Source organism: Nicotiana tomentosiformis, chromosome 5, assembly GCF_000390325.3.
Source record: "Nicotiana tomentosiformis chromosome 5, ASM39032v3, whole genome shotgun sequence".
Classification (NCBI taxonomy): Eukaryota; Viridiplantae; Streptophyta; class Magnoliopsida; order Solanales; family Solanaceae; genus Nicotiana; species Nicotiana tomentosiformis.
In genome coordinates, this window is record NC_090816.1 from 91345468 (window position 1) to 91358366 (window position 12899).

General features: G+C 35.4%; 1 long non-coding RNA gene across 1 annotated transcript; it reads left to right on the plus strand.

The window, feature by feature from the left end:
- The first annotated feature begins 656 nt into the window (after positions 1-656).
- On the plus strand, positions 657-11793 carry LOC138891816 (uncharacterized). Its single transcript, XR_011408146.1, has 2 exons — positions 657-1155; positions 11557-11793. It is a non-coding gene; the product is annotated as an uncharacterized lncRNA (long non-coding RNA).
- The last annotated feature ends 1106 nt before the right edge of the window (positions 11794-12899 follow it).

The following is a 12899-nucleotide window of genomic DNA, read 5'->3' on the forward strand; positions in this document are numbered from 1 at the left end:
GCCCCGCACCCGCCCCATTGCCATTCCTAGGTACTACTCCCTCAGTTCACTCTTACTTGTTCACTATTGACTTTGCATACCCCTTAAAAAATAATAAATAAAGTGCATCATTTACCATGATACTCATATTAATCGTCATGTACATGGTACAACAAGAATAGAATTAGCAGAAATCGAAAGTGGTGTATAGTCTTAATGGATTTGGAATGAGTAATTAATGCTAAGGGCAAAATAGGAAAAATAAATTATTTTTTTTTTGATACGTGAAAAGTGACAAGTAAAAATAAAAATTTATTTTTTGAATACTTACAGCTAAAAGTGAACGGAGGGAGTAGTTTAATTGTTTGGTAAGGGTATATTGCTAACCAGTTTTATCAATTCAAGGATCCAACAATAATATGTTAAACAGGTGGAAATCATAGAGTCAGCAATTTTGACTTTGCTTCTTAATCAAGTAACACCTACGTACTATTTCTCTTTTTAATCCACATGCCCATAATATGACAAATGCATGTGAATTGAACCATTAATTTCAGTGATCATCTTTCTAAATCTTATATAGAATAATTGTTTGGAGAAGACTTCTTAGGTCCTATTCTACATATATATTGAAACCAATAATTAACTTCTCATCCTATAAGCTAAGTATTCAGGACTCTAGACTAAATTTAACTTGATTTAGGTGACAATGAGGGACAAGTTCTATAGCGTTCCTTGCTCTCTCGCCCCTATTATGGGCTTTGCTACGTTATGGCTTGCCTTTGTCGTTGTCGCCACGGCGTCCGCCACCACTACTACCGGAGTTCCAAAACAATAAGAGAGAGAGATGGGATCGTAAGGCTTCCGGGGCAGCCGGAAAATGTCACCTTCTCTCAATACTCCGGCTACATTTGGTTGAATATATTTTTCGAAATAACCTAATCTTTTTTTGTAAGACCCGCATTGCGGTAGACGTGGCTACGGGCCGGGCCTTATTCTACTTGTTGACTGAAGCTCCAGCTAGAAAGAAGCCCAACAGAAAGCCTCTTGTTTTGTGGCTGAATGATGGGCCTGGTTGCTCCTCCATTGCATATGGAACCTCTGAGGAAATTGGCCCTTTTCGAGTAAGTCCCGATGGAAAGACACTCACGTTGAGTCAATATGCTTGGAACTTAGGTAAGTTTATAACTTCATTCTTTATTTAAACAAGCTCTCTTTTACCCAATGAAAAAGGGACCTCTCAATGCAAAGTGGAAGATGTCTATCTTTTATAAACATATTTATACTTTAACCATGCATACTTTGAGCGATATGTGTCAATTCTCACTTTAATTTATAACCACTGAGATTAAATTATTTAGCTTGATGTAAATACTACTGAACGAATATAATTTTTTTAACCGCGAATTTTCCAATTTGCTACTTAAATTTTTTTATTAGGCTTTTAGTAGCACTTGTGTTATAGTTTCCTTATATTTCACTAGTGAAATTTGCTCATTCTGTACTTATTCGAGAGCTGGTAGAATCCTACTCTAACTCTACAGGATGACGTTTCTTTCAAGTCACTTTTTACCCAAGACAGTCCAGGTTTTTACTAGGTATAGCAGGGACCACAGAAATAGTAGGAGGCTACCAATTATAGCATTAATTCGAAAATTTGAATGAATTAATTCCTACTATAATTAATTACAGTTTATTCCACTAAAAAACTGCAATTGAACTCCTCAATATGAATTTCGAAAATTCACTAACACTTATTTTAACTCCCCGTGTTAAGATCACAAATACAAGTTAATTAAATTAAATCACTGATAATTTAATTTAATCAACTAATTAAATTCTCTATAATTTCGCTTAAACTATGTCATGTGACTGATACAAAATACACCGTCCGGGTTTTCACATGAAAACTTATAAGCTTACATAAAGGGGTATCATCAAACTCAAAACCGAGTCATGGATTCTATCAACTAATTATTATTTCACAAATGCTATTCGTTATTGTCCAATCTATTAGGCATACACTAACTCTGAATAGAGTTGTACCTTTTGATAAATTAAAATAATAAATAAATCACATTGATCATAATAATCTCAAGATTAGGAGTATAAGCTCATTTAATAAATTAGAGAAAATATTCAATATATATTCAGTACAAAAATATATTTTCTCTACTTGGTCCGTTCAATATACACTAAGTATACTAGCACAAGAAGTCGGAGTAAAATCACTCCCATAATCAAGACAAATTATACTATAATCTTGTGCTACAATCATCAAGATATTTTTTCCAATAAAATCTTCGATTGTGAACATAGTTTGTTAATTATGAGAACCGACAATTTAATCTTCTGTGCATGAGCTAAAACTCCATACACTAAATTGTCTACTACATAACTAAAGGACACACATGTAACAAATGATCTAATTAAAATAGTATTTTATTGAATTGAATAAATTAAATAAATAATTATTCCATAAAGTATAAAATACAATACTATGTCTAAACTGCATGGTTAATAGTATAACTCAACAATCTCCCACTTAGACTCATAACCATGCGTTTATAACTCTAACACCCATCCTTTCTACATGCTTGTCAAAAATCTTATGTGACAAGCTCTTTGTAAACAGGTCTGCCAAATTGTCATCTGACGCAATCTTCAACACTTTTACATCACCTCTCTGAGTTATGTCACGAATTAAATGATATTTACGCTCAATATGCTTATTCCTTTTATGGCTTCTTGGTTCCTTCAAGTTTGCAACTGCACCACTATTGTCACAATAAAGTACAATATGTGCTTGAACCGAAGGAACTACATTAAGCTCTTTTAGAAAGTTTCCGAGCCAAACAACCTCTTTAGCTGCCTCAGACGCAGCCACATATTTGGCTTCCATGGTGGAATCAGCAACACATGATTGCTTGATACTCCTCCAACTTATGGATCCACCTCCTAAGGTAAAAGTATATCCTAAGGTAGATTTTCTAGAATCTCTATCTGACTGAAAATCTGAATCAGTATAGCCAATGGGTACAAGATCACCTGAGTGATAAACTAACATATAATCCCTAGTCCCTTTCAAGTACTTGATTATATGTTTAATGGCAGTCTAGTATTTTCATCCTGGATTAGACTGAAATTTACTAATCAAGCCAACAACAAAGCAGCTATTAGGTCTAGTACATAGCATAGCATGCATGAGACTCCATACAGCAGAAGCATAAGGGATCGCCTTCATCTTTTCTATCTCATCAGTCGTTTTTGGGGACTGATCTTTTGACAGAGAAATTCCATGTCTAAACGGAAGAAAACCTTTCTTGGAATCTTGCATGCTAAACCTGGTGAGAATAGTATCAATATAAAGTGTTTGGGACAAGCCTAATATCCTTCGCTTGCGATCTCGCATAAGCTTGATCCCAAGGATATGTGTCGCTTGTCCCAAGTCTTTCATATCAAAATGCGAGGACAACCATTCTTTTACTGAATTCAACATGCTCACATTATTTTCTATGAGCAAAATATCATCTACGTACAAAATCAAAAATATAACTTTATCTCCATCCCACTTCTTATAGACACAAGACTCATTTTCACATTGATCAAAATCGAAGGTTTTAATCGATGTGTCAAAATAAGTATTCCATGCTCTAGAAGCTTGTTCCAATCCATAAATGGATTTTTTTTTAATTTACACAACATGTGCTCATTGCCACTTTTTTACGAAACCAACTGGTTGTGCCATATAGATGCACTCATCAAGATTTTCATTAAGAAAAGTTGTCTTGATATCCATTTTCCAAATCTCATAATCGTACTGAGCAGCAATGGATAAGAGAATCCTAATGGATTTAATCATGGCTGCTGGCGATAATAGATCCTTTCTTTTTGAGTAAATCCTTTGCAATAAGTCTAGCTTTAAAAGTTTGCACCTTTCCATCCACTCTTCTCTTTTTCTTATAGATCCATCTACAACCAATAGGTTTGACTCCAGTAGGTGGCTCTACAAGATCCTAGACTTGATTGGAGTACATGGACTCCATTTCAGATTTCATAGCAACAACCCATTTATCAGCGTTTGTATCCTGCAGTGCTTCGTCGCAATTAAGGGGTTCTGTATTAGGCTCTCCAGGGATTCTATCATAAGATTCTCCCAAGAGCGCAAACCGAATATGTTTTTAAATAATTCTCCCACTACGACTAGTCACTACAGGTGCAGTCTGATTTTGTTGTTGAATCACAACATCATTTTCCGGAACTGAAGCCTCAATGTTATCCTCCATACCTTGGCGGTGTTGGGATATCATTAACTTCTTCTTGGAGTGCAGGCTGCAGAACAACTTCAGGCTGCAGAACAACTTCAGGTTGCTCAACAATCTGAGGTTGCTCAATATTACTCCTACTACTTTGGGGTAATGAGATGTCAGAAAATTACTCTTGTGCGTTCTGCTGCCTATTAACATTTCTCCCACTACGATAATGCAGTGGTATGTCAATACTGGCTTCCGGGATACGTTCCAGAGATGATTCATTAGCTACTCCATTACTTAATTCCTGTAAAACTAATTTACTTCTAGGAATATGGTTCATTAAATAGTCCTCTTCTAAAAATCTGGTATTTGTCGTAACAACTACCTTTTTTTCTTTGGGACAATAAAATAAACCGCCTTTAGTTCCTTTTGGATATCCAATAAAAATGCATACTTCTGCCCTCGATTCCAATTTATTCGCTTTCCTTTTCAGCACATGTGCTGGATAACCCCAAACCCGAATGTGTCGTAAACTTGGCTTGTGCCCAGTCCACAATTTTACTGGAGTTGAAGGTACTGACTTTGAAGGAACCAAATTTAGAATGTAATTTGCTATTTCTAAAGCATATCCCCAAAAGGAAAAAGGCAAAGTGGAATAACTTAACATTGACCTAACTATTTCCATAAGGGTTCTATTTCTTCTTTCTGCCATACCATTTTGTTGTGGTATTCCTGGGGCAGATAATTGAGATGTAATTCCACAATCTGATAAGTATTTAATGAATTTCGTAGAAAGGTATTCACCACTACTATCAGATCGCAATGTTTTGATATATTTATCATGTCGTTTCTCCGTTTCCGTCTTAAATTCTTTGAATTTCTCAAAGCATTCAGACTTACGGTGCAACAAATAAATGTATCTATATTTTGTGTAATCATCTATGAAATTTACAAAATACTCAAAACTACCTCTTGCTTGTATATTCATTGGTCCACACAAATCAGAGTGAATTAATTCTAACTTATCGCTGACTTTATTTCCTTTTGAGGAAAAATGTCTCTTGGTCATTTTACCTTCTAAACAGGATTCGCATGTTGGCAGTGACTCTACTTTCAATGAACTCAAAGGTCTATCAGAGACCAATCTCGAAATCCTATTTGGATTTATATGACCTAGACGTAAGTGTTACAAATAAGTTTGGCTCAATTCAGAAATACGTTTTCTTTTATGTGGCAGATTAATGTTATTTAATTATTTTGGTTGTTGTAGCACATGGGGAGATATATCAAGAATAAAAAGGTCATGTACTCTAGCAGCAGTGTAGATAAAACTTTTATTAAACTTAATAACAACAGAGTTATTAACAAAATAAATATTATAACCAACATCGATTATTTTTGAAACCGAAATCAAATTCCTTCTAATAGAAGGTACATAGAGAACATCTTTCAAAACTAAAACTCTATCACTACTAAACGAAACTCTAATATCTCCTAATGCTAAAGCTGGTGTTGTCTCGCCATTGGCTTGAAAAATGCAAACTTCATTCTCACTTAGCTGCCGCGTTTCCTGAAACCCCTGCAAAGTGGTTCATGTATGATTAGTGGCTCTTGAATCTACACACCAAAATATGGTAGAGACAGCCGCTAAACAAGTTTCAACGACATTTATATTCGAATTACTTTGCTTATTCAACTTTGCCAGATAGGCAGGGCATTGCTTTTTGTGATGCCCAGGTTGCTTATAATGATATCACTTTCCTTTGGGATTTTTCACACCAGCCGCACTTCCATGTGCCAAAATCTTTTGAGCCTTCTTCTTTTTCTTACTGCCTTTTGACTTGGAAACCGAAGCTTTCTCAACATTCAGTTCCACAACTGGAGCTTGTTGTTTGATAATAGATTCTGCCGCTTGTAATTCATTCAACAATTTCACCAGTGACAAATCCATTTTGTTCATATTATAGTTCAAGAGAAATTGTTGAAAACTGCCAGGCAGAGTCTGCAGGACCATCTCAACTTGAGATTCCTTATCAATCATAGCTCTAAGGACCTCCAGTTCATTCAGAAGACCCACCATCTTCAGAACATGATCCTTGACTAATGATCCTTCAGCCATCTTGCTGTTCAAAAGGACTTTCATGGCTATCTGCTTAGCCGCACGATTTTACTCACCGAACATTTCTTTGAGATTTTCGAGCATGTCATAAGAAGACCCCATAGACTGATGCTGATGTTGCAAAACATTCGCCATAGAGGCAAGAATATAATATTGTGCCATCTCATCAGCCTTGACCCATTTGTCATAGGCCTTAACCTGATCATCAGTAGCATCTTCATCAAGTTTTTCTGGGCACTCCTCAATGATTACAAATTTGTAAACTTCAGCAGTTAGGACAATAGCAAGGTTCCTTTTCCAGTCAACATAATTCGGTCCTTCTAACTTGTTTTGGTTCAAAATTGAGGTAAGTGGGTTGAATGAAGACATCGTTAATCTAAGAGATATTCACATTAAATAGATCATTCTCTATGTAATCAGAATATTTAAATTCAAAATAACACATTACACATATAACCACGCTCATCGAACAGTTAGATTTGTTAGGTAAACTTAACTATTCATGCAAAATATATGAGTTATGTAAGATATTTACCCCATAAATTAAAAGAGGACCAACTCAGATGGAGAGTAAATTGTTAATTTAAGATAGGTAAATATCACTTTTATAAACTCTAGTTTCATTGAATCAACATATAACTCAGTTGGAGAGTTAATACAAGTAATCAAATAACTAGAGGCAAAACTACAACAATCATCTATAATAAACTTATTCGATGTGGAAGAAGACCTATGTCAACATATAAATTCATTATATTACTGTGAAATATGGTTGGAAACCATGGGAATTGAACCCTACCAACACTGTTTTCTTAAAAAAAAATTAATATTTTGTTAAAAACAATTTCCAAAAAATATAAAAATGGCCAAAACCCTATCTAAACGACCCCGAATGCCCAAAATATGACATACATCATGAGCAAAGCTCATGTGTATTGCTCACTGGGTCGTTTTCGATGAACCTACCAAATTTGAGGTCAATCCGAGTTCGACAGAATTTCAGAATTCCAAATTCATGACCTATTTGAAACATTCTGTTTTTGGCATTTTTTATGGTTTTGATTATTTTGACTCGTTCAAATCACATAATATACTTATGTATGTTAATACATGATTTCATAATTCAAAAAAATAATATTATTACAGTGTTATATAAAAAACATTTCGAACAAATATGGGGAAAACAACACTAATTTTACCAGTTCAAAATGCCATTGTTCATAATTTCGTATATTAATCCATAACTTCAGAACTAATAGTATTCAAAACAGTCACGTTTTATTAAAAAACAACACTATTATTCAACAAAAACACAATAAAACAGATTGTGATTAAATATAAAACCACTGTTTATGCATATGTATATTAATCCATAATTTCAGAATTAAAATACTAACTAAAACAGTCACATTTTCTACATAGAGTAATCATACCAAACATGTATCATTAAACAACATGTTTTAATATTACTCTATTCATGTTGTATTACATTATCTAGTTAGATGTAAGACGACGTCTGATACCAATTGTTAGAACATGCGCAGCAGAAGCAAGCATACAAATGAGGCATCAAATACATGTAAACTAGAAAATGGTATAATTACGAGATTAGGAATTACTAACCTCTTGAAAACGTTGCACAAATCCTCCTCATAGCAAGAATTCAGGACAACAGTTTTCTGCTATGGTCCTAGTAAGACCTTATGACGAATTTTCTTTGAGTGGGCGAGAACAATACAACACTAAAAGGTGAGTTATTGGGTGAAAAATATCTTCCCTATGTAGACCCGTTTTTCAGCCAAAGAGGGCTTCAAAAATGTGTAGGATTCTACTTGTGCAAGTAGAATCCTACTTTACTCTACAGGATGACTTTTCTCCCAAGTCACTTTTTACCCAAGTTAGTTCAGGTTTTTACTAGGTATAGCAGGGACCACAAAAATAGTAAGAGGCTACCAATTATAGCATTAATTCAAAAAATTGAATGAATTAATTTCTACTTTAATTAATTACAGTTTATTTCACTAAAAAACTGCAATTAAACTCCTCAATATGAATTTTGAAAATTCACTAACACTTATTTTAACTCCCCATGTTAAGATCACAAATACTGGTTAATTAAATTAAATCACTGGTAATTTAATTTAATCGACAAATTAAATCCTCTATAATTTCGCTTAAATTATTTCAAGTGACAGATACAAAATCCACTGACCGGGTTTTCACATGAAAACTTATAAGCTTACATAAAGGGCTATCATCAAACTCAAAATCGAGTCATGGATTCTATCAACTAATTATTATTTCACAAATACTATTCGTTATTGTCCAATCTATTAGGCATACTGTAATGACCCGACCGGTCATTTTGAGTATCACAATCATGTTCCCCCATTTACTGCTCAATTTGTGACTTACAGATGATTTATGACTTATCGGGTTAGTTGGTTCGGGTTCGAAAGGATTTCAGAGTGAAATGAGACACTTAGTCTCATAATTGAAAACTTAAGTTGGAAAGGTTGATCGGATACTCACTTATATTAAAACGACCTCGGAATTGAATTCTGATGATTCCAATAGCTCCGTACGGTTATTTTGAACTTAGGAGCATGTCCGAAAAATTATTTGGAGGTCCATAGTAGAATTAGGCTTGAAATGGCGAAAGTTGAATTTTTGAAAAGTTTGACCGGGGGTTGACTTTTTGATATTGGGGTCAAAATCTGATTCTGGAAATTGGAATAGGTCCGTTGTATCATTTATGACTTGTGTGCAAAATTTGAGGTCAATCGGACTTGATTCGATAGGTTTCGGTATCGAATGTAGAAGTTGGAAATTTCACAATAGACTAAAGTCAATTGAGTTCGCACAAGACCTACTTTCAAATGAGCGTAACTCTCAGGATACGAAGTGTTATATGGTGTATTACTTATCAAATGCAATAACGTTGAGTCTAGTTTATAAATCTTCAAACTGTTCATCATTTGGACATTCTTACAAGAAGTTATGACCAAATTACCAAAGGCTGGAAAAATGCGATTCTGCGACCAATTCTGCGATCGCAGAACCATTATGCAATCGCAGAAGTAGTTATGCGACCGCAAAATGGTCGCAGACCTGTCCAATGAAGTCCATTTCTGGGCATCGATTTTGCAGTACATTTTGCGACTCGCATACCCATTCTGCGGTCCAATATGCGACCGCAGACCTGCTTTCGGAGGGTTAATTTTTTTATTTTCATAACCCGACCCCATTTTGATAAATAGGCTCTGGGACTCATTTTGGAGCAAAAATCTGACATTTTTAGAGAGAAGGGAGAGTGTTCTAGAGAGAGGAAGAAGTTCAAGTTCTTTGTTCATCAAGATCTTGTTCAAGCTTTGAAATCCAACAAGGAAATATCACAAGATCTTCACCCAAGAGGTAAGGTTCTAACCCCTAGTCTTCAATTTCGAGTTTGGGTAAAGATGGGTGATTAAGAGTATGATTCTTGGGTGTAATAGTATTATGTATACATATCAATAAGGTTTATGGAAAGATTGTTGAATTCAAATGGGTAAAGATAGGGTTGCAAATGGTAAAGATCTTCAATGACTTTAATTGAAGATTTGAGGGTCGAGTTGATGTCGAAATTTGGTAAAATTTGTATGGTTGGACTCATGGTTGGATGGGCGTTGATATTTTATAACTTTTGTCGGGTTCCGAGACGTGGGGATTTTTGAGTTAGTTTTGAATTTTATTGAAGAAATTAGTATTTCCTTATGGAATTAATTACAATAATTGGTATTGATTGAATCGAATTAATTCTGGTTAGATACGAGGCTTTCGGAGACCAATTCTCGTGAAAAGGGTATAGCGGAATAAATAATTACACGGGTTGAGGTAAGTAACTCTTCTAATCTTGGAGGTGAGGGTATGAACCCTGAATATATATATTATGTGAATTGTTGGGAGGTGACGCACATGCTAGGTGATGGGCGTGTGTGCGTGCACTATGGAAATTGTAACATAATTGTTTTCGTGAAATTTTGTAGTCAAATAATCTTGGCATTTTCTATATAGTTTTATGTTAAAAAAATTGAGCTGAGAATCATATTAAAAATCATGTTGAGGCTATGTGCCAGTATTATTGGGACCCACAGAGGTCATATTACTGTGAATTATTTGTTTTAAATTGAAAATTCATACTCAGTCATATTCATGTCATTACATATCATATCTCAATCTCTGTTGTTATTTATTGATACACCATATCATCATTTTCGGGCTATTTTTATGACATTGTGAGCCCATGAGAGAGAGACTGGAGAGATTGATGACTGAGTGAGGCCGGAGGGTTGATTGTAAGGATAATTATGGGATCAGGATGCACGCCGCAACAGGTCATATTGTCTTTATATACTTTATTATTATGTGGATCGAGATTGCCCGCGTGCAGCAGGCCTTTTAGGCTTTATTATAGCATGTGAGTTGTCCGTGCAGATACAGATATTGATACTATAGCACGCGAGTTATCCGTGCAGATTATAGCGCTTGGGCTGAAGGAGCCCCTCCGGAGTCTGTACACACCCCAGTGAGCGCAGGTACCTACTAAGTGCGAGTACCGAGTGCGAGTGCCGAGCGATTGGGAGGACTGAGTGACTGTGAGGACTAAGTGACTGTGAAGACTGAGTAACTGGGAGGATTGAGTGAAATGATACTCTGAGAGTATGCATATGATTTTATCACTGAGTTGCATCGCATTGACATGCACACATGACATACAGGCATAGAGATGTATTTTTCTCATGCTGTACAGTATCACATCATTCATGATTTCTCACACATGTTGATAGATGGGCATAGTGATGCATTTGTTTTACACTGGTTATCTAGAAGAAAATGAACCATCTTATTTATTATTGAAAGAATTTTTGAAAAATTATTGTTTTCAAATTATTCACATTTTTGGCAACTTCGGTAAAAGAATTTGGGTTTTCACTATTGTACTTGAAAGGAAAAACTATTTTTTGAAATCATGATTTAGCTGAGCATTTTATGTCTGAGTTACTTCTTGTATTATTTGCTTTACGTGGTTATGGACTGTTGTGGACTATTGGTTTTGGACCCGACTTTGGTATAAGCTCGTCACTACTTTCAACCTAAGGTTAGGTTTGTTACTTACTCAGTATATGGGGTCGGATATATTGATACTACTATGTATCTTGCATGCAGATGTTGGCTGCTGATGTTGCTGTGTTCGATGGGAGCGGGATTTGAAGATGTATTTGCGTTCCGGTTATAGCTGCCTCTTGTTCATGGTAGCCTTAGATTCATAAAACTCTGTTTATGTACTTTTCAAAAAGATGATGTATTAATTTCATACCAGCTTCGTAAACATCTATTCTTAGAAGCTCATGATTTTTACTACCAGTTCTTGGGAAATGTATAAGATTTAGTTATTTTCTTTTACTTAATTGTTTTGTTAAATTACATTGGAATTGGATAGTGAATAATTGGCTTACCTAACGGGTTGAGTTAGGTGTCATCACGACTAGTTGGATTTTGGGTCGTGACAAAGGTAGTATCAGAGCTCTAGATTCATAGGTTCTACAAGTCATGAGCAAGTGTCTAGTAGAGTCTTGTGGATCGGTATGATGACGTCCATACTTCTCTTTAAGAGGCTACAAGGCATTTAGGATAATTTCCCATCTTTCTTTCTTTATCGTGCGAAATTGATTTAGCTTGAAATATAACTCTTTGAATTCCTTCCACATATTCGTATGCGCACATGAGCGCTTGGTATCAGCTGTACATCATCGGCTTGTGATTCTATGAATGAGGTTCGAGATGTGTATTATACGTTTTAGTGATAGGCTAGTTTGGAGGACATGAGGCGAGGTTTAGACCACAGCTTTGGCTCGATAGCTTCAGTTGTAACTTGTACAATTGGACTCATATGTCCGGTAATGACCCTACGAGTGGAATTTTTGGCTCGATGAGCAGTGGAATGGCTGTGTGATGGGTATGATGTGACCGCGGGATGTGTTAAGATGATTTGAATATGATGAGAAGTCTTTCCTTGAAATGTAAAGGAAAGGCCATTGGGTGCTTAATTTTCAATTTGATGTGACGTACAGTCTCGAGTATGAATGTTTTGAAGGATCTTTCACGTTGTTAAATTTTGGGACAAATTAAATTCTCATGTCTTGTTAATAAGTTTGGACTTGGAAAGATTAAGTGATTGCATAGTAATTATGACTGCAAAAGGGTATAACAAGATACAAATTTGAGGCTAAGCAGGTGGGTTATCCCCTGCGGAGTAATCTACGTATGTATGTTCCTTATATGTGAGTGAAGAGTTTCTTTTCTGCCATCAAGGCATATGTGTGGAGATTTGAATTAGAATCTGGCTGAGAAAGTTGACTTGAGTGTAAAGAGAATGATTGCGAGCTTAGCAGATGATTTGGGGTATTTTTATGGTTAGCGTTGCATAAGTTTGAGAAGAAGTTTCGTTGAACTGACTGTGGCATTATGGTAGTAATAGAGTATTGGTATTGTGAGTTATGGAATGTTTT